The sequence below is a fragment of the Lissotriton vulgaris genome, chromosome 3_1 (assembly GCF_964263255.1).
Source record: "Lissotriton vulgaris chromosome 3_1, aLisVul1.2, whole genome shotgun sequence".
Taxonomy (NCBI): domain Eukaryota; kingdom Metazoa; phylum Chordata; class Amphibia; order Caudata; family Salamandridae; genus Lissotriton; species Lissotriton vulgaris.
The window spans coordinates 1867110358-1867124316 of record NC_141689.1 but is presented as its reverse complement, the minus strand read 5'-3'; the positions used below and the strand labels follow the sequence as shown (position 1 = coordinate 1867124316).

Below are 13959 nucleotides of genomic sequence, written 5' to 3'. Positions count from 1 at the left end.
CACCAAACCGGAGGAGGGTGTTTCTGTTCTCAAACCAGAAAGACGGGTCATCATCAAACCACGGCACTGCAAGGCCAGAGAGGGATCAGGTTTACTGCTAGATCAGAGGCAAATCAGTGTCACTGCATTGGCCGCAAAGCACAGTTGTCACAGAATCTCGGAAGTAGGGGTGCTTCCTAAATCTCTTCCGCCTGCCACATAAATGCTGCTTACCCAGAAGCTGCGCAGTATTCGACTATCTTTATTATTATTATTGTGTCATTTATAAAGCGCGCAGCTACCCCAACGGGGTGTCCCGGTGCTCAATGATTAACAACTAGTCCCAACAGACAAATGTTTATAGGCAAAAGAGGTAAGTTTTCAACGCCCGACGGAATTCTAATTCAGATTTAATCGAGCGTAGGCCCAAAGGCAGTTTATTCCAACGTTGGGCAGCTCCTAGCTCAAATGTTTTCCCTCCAGCACGAGATTTTTTAAATCTTGGGATGGCCAATAAGTGTTTAGAGTTAGAGCGAAGAGCTCTGCTGTTACAGTAAGGGCGGAGAATGGTTCTGAGATGGGCAGACCCAGTGCCCTGAGTAGAGTGGTAGGCTAATATCATAGCTTTGAACTCAATTTGTTTATTCATAGGCAGCCAATGCAATTCGCGGAGGTAGGGAGAAATGTGCTGCCTGCGTGATAGACCTCCAATCAGACGAGCCGTAGCATTCTGGACCGTTTGAAGTTTATGGCAGAGGCCTGAGGATAAACCTAAGTAGAGTCCATTCGCATAATCCAAATGCGAGATAATGAGTGCATGAACAATCATATTTCTATTGGCACTGGGCAGGTAATTTTAGCGTTTTAATCTTAGTAAAACATGCTGCAGAGACTGATTGAACCTGGGACCCTAGAGACAGCTGTTGATCCCAACGGACTAGTAGATTTCTATCCGAATCCTTCGGTATCGGGGCTTGGCTAAGATCTTCCGGCCACCAGATATTAGAGTCAAGAGGGGATGACTGATTAAAAAAGAGCACTTCAGTTTTTGCTGCGTTCAGTCTCAGATGATTAAGATCCATCCAATTAGCAATGTCTCTGATACAAGATTTGAGAGGGTCAAAGGTGGAAGAGGATGGCTTCTCAAAGGTAAAAAGCATCAGAATGTCGTCGGCGTACGACGTGGTTTTAATCCCAGACTTGAAAATCATATCAGCTAATGGGGCAAAGTAGACGTTAAAAAGAAGAGGACTTAATGAGGAGCCCTGGGGGACACCCCATTTCAATGGTCTGGGTATGGAAATGAAGGGGGGGGTGTGTACACATTTCGTACGATTAGTTAAAAAGGAACCTATCCATTTAAGGACCTTGCCCTGTATTCCTAGTTTCCATAGTCTGTTCAGTAATATGGGGTGAGAGACGGTGTCGAATGCTGCTGATAAATCCAGCAGCACCAACACCGCCGTCAAGCCCTGGTCCAATGTCCATCGGACAGAGTCTGCCATCTCGATTAGGGCCGACTCCGTGCTGTAGCCTTTACGAAAGCCATGCTGAGAATCATGGAAACGGTCATGGCTCTCGATGAAGCCCGTAATTTGTTGATGGGCTAGTCGCTCCAAGATTTTAGCTGGAGCGGGAAGAAGAGATATCGGCCTATAGTTAGCCGGATTATCAGGATCTGAATTGGCCTTTTTTAGAATCGGCACTAGGGAAGCATGTTTCCATACTTCCGGGTAGATGCCTAAGCTCAAAGAAGAGTTCCATATAGGGTTGAAGTAAGGATTGAGGAAAGAAGCTAACGCTTTATTCTGTTTTATCGGCCAAGGGTCCCCCGGGGCACCTGACCTGCATCAGAGTAGTTCCCTGAGAGAGGACTCCTCGGGTATTTCGGTGAACTCAGAGAGGATAGGACCATGAATATACATATCGGTCGGTTCAACAGGAGATCCAATGCTCTCTCTACTAGGAAAAGAGGCCTGAATCTGGGCTATCTTGTCCTCAAAAAATTCAGAAAGCTTGGAACAGAGTTCTTGAGAAACAGTGTGCTGACGAGTCAATGCCTGTGGGTCAGTAAATGACCTAACAATAGAGAAAATTTCTTGCGGGGCATTACTAGCTTTTTCAATTTTCTCAGCTAAGAAGGCTCTTTTGTGTTGGACAATCAACTTTCGATACTCTTTGAGGGCTCTACGGTACTCAAGTTTACTCTCTATTGAGTACCCTGATCTCCAGCGCTGTTCCAATACTTTGCAGGCAGATTTGTGAAGACGTAGTTCGTACGAATACCAGGGGGCAGCTGGTGAAGCCCTAAAAGTTTTTATCGGCCTGAGAGGGGCCAGTGAGTCGATTGCATTACATATCAACCCATTGAGATTGGTAATGCGGGAATCCAGGTTCTCCGCCTGAGGAGGACAACTGTCTTTAAGATACTCAGAGAGAGAACTGTGAGAAATCTTGCTCCAATTTCTTCCCATCAGCCGCGGGGTAGAGGTAGGTTTGTCTATGCGGGTCAAAAGGACAGAAAAAGGAACAATAGAATGATCAGACCATATTACAGGAATAGGGTCTTCAATGAAAATCTCCGGAAGATTGGAGCAGATTAGATCTAAAATATGGCCGGCTTTGTAAGTGGGATGGCCCACTAACTGAGGCAATCCACAAGCTGCCAGAGAGGATAAAAAGTTGGAGCTAGTGGGGCAAGAAAGGTCCTCAACATGCAAGTTACAGTCTCCAAGGACCGTAAAGTTGGCGTAATGGATGCATGATTGGGTGATGTAATCTAGCAGAGCCGGTAAGTGGGAGGGGCTAGAGTTAGGGTGCCTATATAATAAAAGGCCCGAAAAAGCAACAGAAGCTGAGAGACTTATACAGAAAGGAAGCCCCTCAATGGTATCAATGGGGCCAAATTGAGAGGAGGCAACTGCCCACTTATTTTTGTAAACAATGGCCACTCCACCTCTCTTCTTACCGCCCTGTCGATTGGCGCAGAAGATACTTAAACCCTCAGGGATAGCCAGGGCAATGGCAGGATTAGTTTCCTCATTGAGCCAGGTCTCGGTCAAAAACAAAAAATCCCAATCATTATTAGAGAGGGATTGCAGAATGTCTAGTGAATGCTTGACCGAAGACTTGCAATTTATCAAAGCGATTTAAATAGGTATGGTCAGTTTAGGGCCCCGTGTGGGCAGCCGGGGAGGGCATTTACAAGAGTCAAGAAGGACATTTGAGGAAAAGCCACAGTGCATACAGAGAAAATCCGTGTTCCCGATGTCCGATGGATTGATCCGCTCAGGGAAGCAACCCCTGGGACGCCGCGCAAGTAGTTCACTGCGAGTGTAACAAGTCCTTATTAGGTCAGTACCAAGTCCACCGGATCCAACCGCGATCCAGTCGCGGACGTGCGCAGACGGGCTTACCTTTGGCGCGCCCGCTGCGCCCGCCCGCTGCGCGAACAGGAAGATCCTTCCATAAATAGTAGAGGAGGGTGGGCGGGAAAAGCAACTGGTCCGCGACCCAGCCCCTCACCAAAGATGGCGGCTCAACCTGCCAGCGTCACCCATCAGCACCTTATCGTCTGCGAGGACTGCAGAGAAAATGAGCTACAACAGTCAGCACAGTATACACAACATAATAAAAAAATTTAAAATGTTAAAATGTGCCCGTGGAGTAAAGTGCGAAAACGCTCGTTTTTCCTTTGGTAATCACAGTGAAATCAGCAGAATAACGAACCTAGTTTCCCTGGCTTTCCGCCTCAGGGAAAAGTGCAAATCAAAGGGAGCGCTGAAAGAATCGGATTTTATACCGGGAGGGCGGGCGGGAAAAGTAACTGGTCCGCGATCCAGCGCCTCACCAAAGATGGCGGCTCAACCTGCCAGCGTCACCCATCAGCACCTAATCGTCTGCGGGGACTGCAGAGAAAATGAGCTACAACAGTCAGCACAGAATACACAACATATTAAAAAAAATGTAAATGTTAAAATGTGCCCATGGAGTAAAGTGCAAAAACGCTTGTTTTTCCTTTGGTAATTACAGTGAAATCAGCAGAATAACGAACCTAGTTTCCCCGGCTTTCCGCCTCAGGAAAAAGTGCAAATCAAAGGGAGCGCTGAAAGAATCGGATTTTATACCGGGAGGGCGGGCGGGAAAAGCAACTGGTCCGCGACCCAGCCCCTCACCAAAGATGGCGGCTCAACCTGCCAGAGTCACCCGTCAGCACCTAATCGTCTGCGGGGACTGCAGAGAAAATGAGCTACAACAGTCAGCACAGAATACACAACATAATAAAATTGTTTAAAATGTTAAAATGTGCCCGTGGAGTAAAGTGCAAAAACGCTCGTTTTTCCTTTGGTAATGACAGTGAAATCAGCAGAATAACAAACCTAGTTTCCTCTGCTTTCCGCCTCAGGGAAAAGTGCAAATCTTTAATTCAACATCAAGTTTTAAAGAGGTAAAGAGCTCCAGCCAGGTTCTGAGACTATCCAATGTACTCCCTCACATTTATTGGGACCTGCTCATTGATACAAACAATGGAGCATTTAATTCCCCCATTATTCCATTGCATAAATGGATGTAAAAATATTTTGTAAAAATATTTTTCAAGTATGCCTTAAGTGTGGGCTGACACATTTTAATTTACACCTTGATTTTTATTGTCAAATGGCTAATATTCAATATAGTTCTTACTGTGGGATTAAAAAATGACATGGACTCTTTCTTAAATTGTCTTATGAGAAATCCCTATTCATACCGACAGCCAGCATTTAAAATAAATCATGAGTTTTGGTACAGTGCTTCTTTTAAAATGTATGCATTTACACAATTATTTATGCAGATGCTTCAGTGGCTGCAGAGGAAAAATGCTCCAGCCACATCTCGCGAAACACAGAAGTCCCCAGACTCCAGATCAGAAGGACCAATGACAAATGCAAATCAGGGTTTTGAAAGGCAAACAAGTGAAAGTGTCAGGGTGCCCGAGAAGAGGAGAAGAGTTGATTCTGAAGACGAAGTATTGATAGATGGTTGTGGCACTAACGCCAGTCACATACTCCTCCAAGGAAATGTGGTGGAGAGTGTGGAGCACATTGATCACCCAGCCTGCTGGTCTATGGAACAATTTGAAATGAAAGGTACAGAGTATCCATGGCTCTTATTTTCCAAAGGCAAGCTTGGATGTAAAGTGTGCAGGAATGTAAATCTTAAAACAGAAACAAGTCAAGGTGTGCATTTTCCCATAGAATGGATAGATTGCTTGATCATCCCATATGGCCCTTCTAAAGACAAGCAGCACATTTCTCTGCGGAAAAAAATATTTCATCATAAGAATAGCTCCTGTCATCTTAAGGGACTAGCATTTTAGAACAGAGGGCCTGTGAAAGTATTCAACAGTACAATTTGAAAATGCAAATGAAAGTACAGGAAGAGACATGCCGTGTATTCAGAACTGCATACAAAATAGGCAAACATGATTGCCCTTTTTCTGATATGCCGTTGGATATTGATGTTCAAAAGATGAATGGTGCAGACTTGGGCAGAGTCTTGCATTCAGATCACAGCTGTGCTGACATATTAGACCATATTGCTGCTACAATGAGGTCAAGGCTGATTGATTGTATCTTGCAGAATGAATCAAAAATAAGCCTCATGATAGATGAATCTACCAAAGTTAGTAAATTGACCACACTAATTATCTGTGTAAGAGCATGTATTGATACACACGGTGAGCCACTGACCTTTTTCTTAGACCTTGTTGAGCTGCCAAGCACAGCAGCAGATATAATCTTAGATACCTTACTTGCATGCTCAGAGAGACATGGTTTTACTGATGAGTATTTAAAAATGCATTTGGTTCAGCTTGTAACTGAAGGGGCTTCCAACATGATAGGTAGGAAATCCGGTGTGGCAACTCTTCTGAAACTGAAATATCCACAGTTGAGTGTATGGCACTGTGCTAACCACAAGCTGGAGCTTGCTGTGGGTGATCTTTGTAAAGAAGTCACAGGCATTAATCAGCTCAAAGGTTTTTTTAATAAACTTTATACCACCTACCATGTCTCTCCGAAAAATCAGAGAGAACTTGGGGAATGTGCTCTGGAGGTAGAAGTAAGACTTCTGGCAATTGTAAAGGTGGTAGATGTACATTGGGTGTCCTCAATTGAAAGATCTGTGAGAGCTGTTTGGAATAACTACAGAGCACTTAGTACACATTTCATGGAATCTTGCAAAGACTCAACGAGGAGTGACATTGAGCAGAGGAAATATGCTGGTTTAAACCGTTTGTTAACCTCCCTGGTGTTTGTTGAAAATATGGGCATATTATATGATCCTCTCACAGAATTGGGTGACCTATCCAGAAGGCTGCAGCGGCGTGATATGACCATATATGAGGCTGATCGTTCAATACAGATGCAGATTTTAGTGTTTGAATCAATGGCTGATTCACCTGGGCCTTTTGCTACAACTGCATTAAATGCTGCTGAACGGATGCAGTTTGATGGTGTAGGACTGCAACAGAAGAAAGGCTGTGTTAGCATCAATAGGGCACAGTTCTTTTGGAGTTTAGCATATAACCTGCCAAAAAGGATGACAATGTCTAATGCATCAAATGTTTCGAGATGCACAACCACAAGCAATGACCAAATCGAACACAAAGAGTTGGTACACAGAATGAAACTCCTACAACCAATTTATTGGCCAGATCCGCTAGACATCATATACGGTGAGGGAGAATTACAAAACCTTTGTAGCAGGTTGCATGCATTTGATACTAGGCAGTACATCCTTGGTTTCAGAGAGTACAAACAAAATAAAAATTGCATCCCTGAAAGCCTGAAACCATTAGTGCACATTATAAACACCTTTTGTACCTCAACTGCTGAATGTGAACGGGGCTTTAGTGTAATGAATGATGTGCTCACACCACTGCGGAACAGAATATCAATTAATCGTCTGTCTTCTATAATGTTCATTAAAATCGTGGGGCCTCCTGTCATAGAATTTAAACCTGAATTTTATGTTCAGAAATGGTTAGAAAAAGGGAGGAGAAGTGTCACTGAAAGAAACTGCATGGTTCGGAGACAAATGGCTTATGATTCCACTTATAAGCGTATTTGGAATATTCTGTGATTGGAAACATGTCCCACATTGTAAATGAATTAAATATAAACAACTTATATATTAAACCTCAAATAAACATGTTTATTGATTGTTTGAATTAAGAAACGTTATAAGCTGTAACTGGTCAGTGAAATGCCAAATGCCCTAAAAATTGGTATGTTTTGCTATTTTTAGCCACACCTCCGACTCCGCCCACTAATCCAATCCTCTGCTTATTCCGCCCCCTGAGTCTCCACCCACAGTTCCCCTACTTTTTTGTCCCTACTTCGACCACTGCTTCCATCGAGTACTGATTCTTTGTTCTGCTGGTTTAAGAAAATGAGGCTCGCTGATAAAAGAATTCTTCTCAACAGCGGATCAGAGTTAGTGTAGTCATGTGACTAAATGTCATTTACTGGAGAGAGACAGACATTTCATGGGTAGAGCTAGGAAGATGTATTTTTGTTTCTACTGTAGGAGCATATGCTTTAGATGTACCAGCAACTGAGTTTTTTTTTTTAAATGTCTCTTAAATAATTTTTAGAGGTATTATTTTTCACATATGCTCCTCATTCACCATCTTATGAACATTTGGTGCGTGAACTTTGTTGATGATGGTGCAGATATTTATGATGCATTCAAGGAAGCATTTGACTTTAGGGAACCGACTAGAATTCTTCAATATGGTCAGTAAGTACTGTTATTGGGCTGCATGCGAGCTATTATGTAGCTGTTGGGGCAGCATTCTTAGCTTCACATTTGGCCACATGATAATTTGTGAGTGTTCGCTCATTCGTGTGCCAACATGCTAATCTTTGGTTCCAGATACTAATCGTGCACCCGTCCCCATCGCCCAGGCCTCCAAGGCATGTGCGGGCTAAATGGTAGTGGGTAGCGCACATTAACAGATGTCCCAGTTGGCAGCCACCCTGGACGAACATTTATAAACATTTATCTCTTAAATTGCAACCGCAACATTTATTTTTTAGGCTAAAATTAGCCGAAACGGATTTTGTAAACTTTACTTTTCCCATAACCGCTGCACACGCTCTATGAACAGGCAACATGGCCGTGAAATTCCCAGATTAGACTGACACTAAAATGCAGCTCATTAAATACTGCTCATTGGAGCTATCTCGTCATCGCGCAGATAATTATTACTCTCTATATCTTACAATATTTTCAGTAAATAATGACAGTTTTGCAATGTATTTTTTATTTCAGAATTACATTTTTTTTACATTTGAATTGCATAATTAGATTGGAAAAAAGGCAGGCAAAATGCTGATCGCGTCGGAGATATTGATAGGCCATTGTTGCACCAATGAGGACCCTGGAAGGCTCTCATATACAGACCACGGTGACTGTTGTTTTACCAGAAAAAAAAGATTAAATCATTAGTTGCGCGTGAAAAGGTCAACCAACTGCACAGTCGTTCTCTAGGCTTTATCTTTTCATCTTCGCCTGTGACCTCTTACCATTGATCTCAGTGTGAACGCGCAGGGCAAATACTTGTACCTTTGTGCCACGTGGGGACACAGGCGGACTGGGAATGGAAATCAGCCATGGCAAAGGGGGGTAAGAAGGGGTGCTAGTTGAAAGCACCACTGCTGTCTACTTCTAGGTTGCACATGTTCTGAAAACATTGTGAAGACATTATGCATGACACCATTACTTTACATATGTAAAGCACATTAGGCCCCTATCACTTTGTTCACCATCAGTGCGGTAGGAACTGTGTGAAAGGAAGCTGTAATTTATAGCTTAGTGCAACTCCGCCCTGAGCACACCATCCGGGTGTGTGGTCACTGGTGGAAGTGATTGGGCCACCTTAAAAACAAACATTGGCATAGTCAATAGGGCTCGCATTTGGGGCCTTATAAGTGCTTGGCCATGCAACAGTTGATGTTGTTGCACAAAGGATATTGTGCTGCATAACTAAATACTTATAAGGTCCCAAAAGCAACACCCACTGGCTAACCACACACAACCACACCCAACCACACACACAAACACACCCAACCACACACACACAACCACACACCCAACCACATACACACAACTACACACACAACCACACACAACCACACACACAATCACACACACATACACACACACAACCACACACACAACCACACACAATCACAACCACACACACGACACACACATACAACCACGCACACACACAAGCGCACACAACCACACACCCCCACACACACACAACCAAACACACAACCACACACACAACCACAACCACACACACAACCACATGCACACATGCAACCACACACACACAACCACACACACACAACCCCACACACACAACCACACACATAACCACAACCACACACCACCACACACACACATGACCACACACACACACACAACCACACACACAACCACACACACACAACCACATCCAACCACACACACAAAACCACAAGCGCACACACAAGCACACACAGCCACACACACACACAAACACACACAACCACAACCACACACACAACCACACACCCACAACCACACACACAACCACAAACACACACACAACCACAACCACACACACAACCACACACACACAACCACAACCACACACACAACCACAATCACACACACAACCACAACCACACATACAACCACACACACACACACAACCACACCGTCAGTGCACACTTACACCAGATGCAGACACCATCAGTCATCAGTGCACACTTTCATCGGACACAAACACCACCAGCCGTCAGTGTACACTTTCACCGGGCATACAAACCACCAGCCGTCAGTGCATACTTCCACCAGGCACACACCACCAGACGTCAGTGCACGCTTTCACCAGGCACACACACACCACCAGCCGTCAGTGCACGCTTTCACCAGACACACACTATCAGCTGTCAGTGCATGCTTTCACCAGGCACACACACCACCAGCTGTCAGTGCACGCTTCCACCAGGCACACACACCACCAGCCGACAGTGCACACTTCCACCAGGCACCCACACCACCAGCCATCAGTGCACAATTTCTACAGGCACACACACCACCAACCATCAGTGCACACATCAATTGTTAATGCATCCATAATTAACTATTGTAGCAATCGCAGTATGGCGTACTTTACTTTTAAACATATTCATCTAAAGCGCAGCATGCCACTATTGCTACAAAAATAAATACACATTTTTTTGGCCTACAATTTATAGACTTTTGTTGCAATTGGTGTTGCAATATTAAGCAATGTCAATAGCTCATATTAATTATTACAAGACCTATTGCATTGCAAATGCTTGTTAATTGAGTAGCTTATCCATTCCAGACACCTTGTCAGTTCAATTGGGTGAAATATTTTGAAAAGAGGGAAGAACTTTTGGGTTAAGGAGAGATGCATGTTGAATCAGTATCCATGTTCTTGATTTGAGGGAAGAGGAGAGAGGAGTTGGACTAATGGCTAGGGTGGTCGACTTCAAATCTGGGGAACCGGGTTCGAGTCTCGGCAATGACGCTGAACATCCTGTAATTCTGAGCACATCACTTAAGCTCCCTGTGCCTAACAAAAATTGATCTGACCTCATGTAATGTAACTGGTGCTATGTAAGTGCTTTGATTCCTGTGATTCTGGGCAAATCACTTAATCTCCTAGTGCCTAACAAAAATGGAACAGACCTCAGGTAACGTAACTGGTGCTATGTGAAGCGTTCTGATACGCGATAGCGGGTCAAGTTTGCGCTATATAAAACTCAGAAAAAAAGTGCCTCACAATCTCTTGCTTTCTGATTAGCAGTGTAGCAAGCCCTAGAAGGGGTTCACATTGAAAGAGCAGCAAGTTAGTAATGTATCTTAATATGATTATGAGTTTAATTTTATCTCCATGTAGACAAATTAAGCTTTGCATCATCCATTTTTAATTGTCTGCCAATCACTGGGAGATGTTGTAGTGAGGCAATGGAGTGTTTCTCTTCCTTTCCCATTCAACACTAGATTACTACTGCAAGCAAATAGTTTTCTTACTGATGGTTTGCACAGTAGCTCAGGAGCAGCAAGGAATTTGAGCTGGTTTGCACACCAGGAACCTGACATTAATGGTAAAAATTATGTAGCATGGTGCTATGCCAAACTTGGTAACGCAGCACTCTGACATGTGTTACAAAAGCAGGGATGCGCTGTATTCACAAGAGTAAGGCGCACCCATGTGTTTTCCCTAGCACTGGCACTAAAAAAGCAGCCTAGCGCTAGCGCAGACACCCTGCCACCATGTTGCTAGAGTATCTTGCGGATACAGGAAGCAGTCAGGGGAATCCCTGCTGATGCTTTTTGCTAATTAGCCATAATTTGAATTACGTTTAAATTCCACCTTAGCGTGCTCACTGTTTTTAACGAGTTTTCACTTGTGCTTCCTTTATTAGTTGTTTTTTACACTGTGCATCTATCTGGGGCATTCAGGAACTCTTTTCTCTCCACATACTGTGGGTGTACATCCTCATCACCCTCAGCAGCTCTTCGGGGGTATTCTAGCTGGCATCTCTGGGTTTTACTTCGATCTTCAGTTCCCTCAGTGCCTCTCCGGTCCACCATGGGTTTTCCCGATTTCTCAGAGAGAGCTCCCAGCACCGGAACTTGCTCCAGCCTCGCATACGCTTCCGGGTCAGGAAATTAAATGCCAGTTCAACCCCGGGCGCGCAGAAGACGAGGAAAGCAGTCAGGTGAATCCCTGATGACGCTTGTTGCTAATTGGCCATAATTTGAATCACTTTTAAATCCCACCTTAGAGTGCTCGCTGTTTTTAACCAGTTTTAGCTTGTGCTTCCTTTAGTAGTTGTTTTTTACGCTGTGCATCTATTGGGGCATTCAGGGACTCTTTTCCCTCCACTTACTGTGGGTGTGCATCCTCAGCAGCCTTAGCTACTTTTCGGGGGTTTTCTAGCTGACATCTCTGGGTTCTACTTCAATCTTCAGTTCCCTCAGGGGCTCTTCGGTCCACCACGGGTTTTCCAGATTGCGCGGAGAGAGCTTCTTGCACCGGAACTTGCTCCAGCCTTCCATAAGCTTCCGGTTCAGGGTATTAACTGACAGTACAACCATGAGCTTGCAGCAGACGTGCTCAGCAGGCGCGTCGCTGCTGTGCCAAAGGCGCGCCCGGGATAAGCCCATCTGCGCCCGTCCACGCCTGGACGGCGCCAGTGGCCAGGCACTCTGCCCAGTTCTCCCCAGGTAATAGAGCGCAACAAGGATGGAACCTACTCCAGGGCAGAGCTCCTGGAGATACATCCCAAAGGCCATCTTAGGAAATGTGCTGTTATACTGGAACCCCCTTTGGGAGACCAAGCACACTGTCATCATTGTAAACTCAGACTTACCAATGAACTGGTGTATGGGTACAGCCCCTACACAGCATCCAGAGAAACAGGGAATAACAAGTCTAGTGTCAGGACTAAAATTCCCCTGGTCATAAATCTAGGACTATTAAAGGGGCACTATTCAATGCCCGGTCCATGGTTGAACACAAAACAGGAATTGCATTAAGTATCCGGACTCATAATCTGAATTGTTTCTTTGTTACGGAGACATGGGTCAATGAGAACTCGGGCACGACCTGGTGGATGCTGTTCCCCCTGGATACACAATCCTCAGATGTGACCACACTGAGCCTAGGGGGGGAGGTCTCGCTTTGGTGGCCCATGACTCTTTTAAATGCACCCTAACCATAGTGGGAAATGACTTTGCTTCTCCAGTGGAAGCTGCCTCTTTTACGATTTTGTTGTCCAAAAATCACACCTTTACTAGTGTACCGTCCCCCGGGACCTAGATCCAGGTTTTTGGGGTCTTGTTGCTAAATTTTAAAGCCACTTGTTACTACCTCTCATACCACCATTCTCAGAGATTTGAACTACCACCTTGAGAAGGATCAGGACACTGACACGCAGCACTTCCTGGAACTTTTGTCAGCATTGGGTTTAGAGCAACTTGTTCAATCCCCCAACCATAACGTCGGCAATATCTTAGAAGGCGTTTTCACCAAAGATTGCATTTTAATGATTGATGATGTACAGCCACTAAGCTGGGTCGACCACTTGCTTATTTTGTTTAAGGTCTGTCAGAATCCCCCTACTATTGTGGAAGATAGCATTGCCCCAGGCACATCTGCTACAGGGGATTGAGCAAGCTTTCTGCTCCTGATTGGGAGGCAGTTTTGGCCTCTGCTGGGGCTGAGCGGCACAGTTCCTTCCCCCCCTATGGCAGAAGGCTTTCACATGCGGATTACTCATGCCTTAGATATACACGCTCCTTTTAAAGAGTGCATCTTTAAGAGAGCCAAACCTACATCACCCTGGTTTTCGAATGAACCTAGATCACTCAGAAGGGAATGTCGCAGGCAGGAACGTAGATGACAACTAGACCCTTGGGTTAGGCAGAAAACCAAGCAGAAATCTCTGCTTCAGAAGTATAAGCTAGCTATCTTTCAAGCTAAAGCTCACTTCCTCACTTATAAGATCCTCGCTGCAGAAAGTTCCACTACCATGCTCTTCAAGGTGATCAAGGAGATCTCCGAACCTTCTGGGACGCAAGCATTGCCCCTCTCTCAAGATCTCTCTGATAGAATAGCTACCTACTTCAAGGAAAAGGTTCTTAAAATCTTTAGGGAGCTTGACCATATGCAAATGGTAGAATTAGAGGGCGTCAAGGTCATGCAGGACCAAGGGATGGGGAGTCCCCCTGCTACTCTGGCCATTTTTATTCTAGATCACTGTTCAACAAACTCTGGCTCTTCTTATGGGCCTCAAGTCCAGTTCTCCCTCTGACCTTTGCACGCCCCTCACTCTCAAGAAGGTCCCCAACCCGATTGCAGGCTTTCTTTGCAAGATGTTTAACAACATCCTCTGTTCCGGA

General features: G+C 44.8%; 1 pseudogene; it reads left to right on the top strand.

The window, feature by feature from the left end:
- LOC147728559 (E3 SUMO-protein ligase KIAA1586-like) overlaps positions 1-11786 on the top strand; it is a 35249-nt pseudogene extending 23463 nt beyond the window's left edge.
- The last annotated feature ends 2173 nt before the right edge of the window (positions 11787-13959 follow it).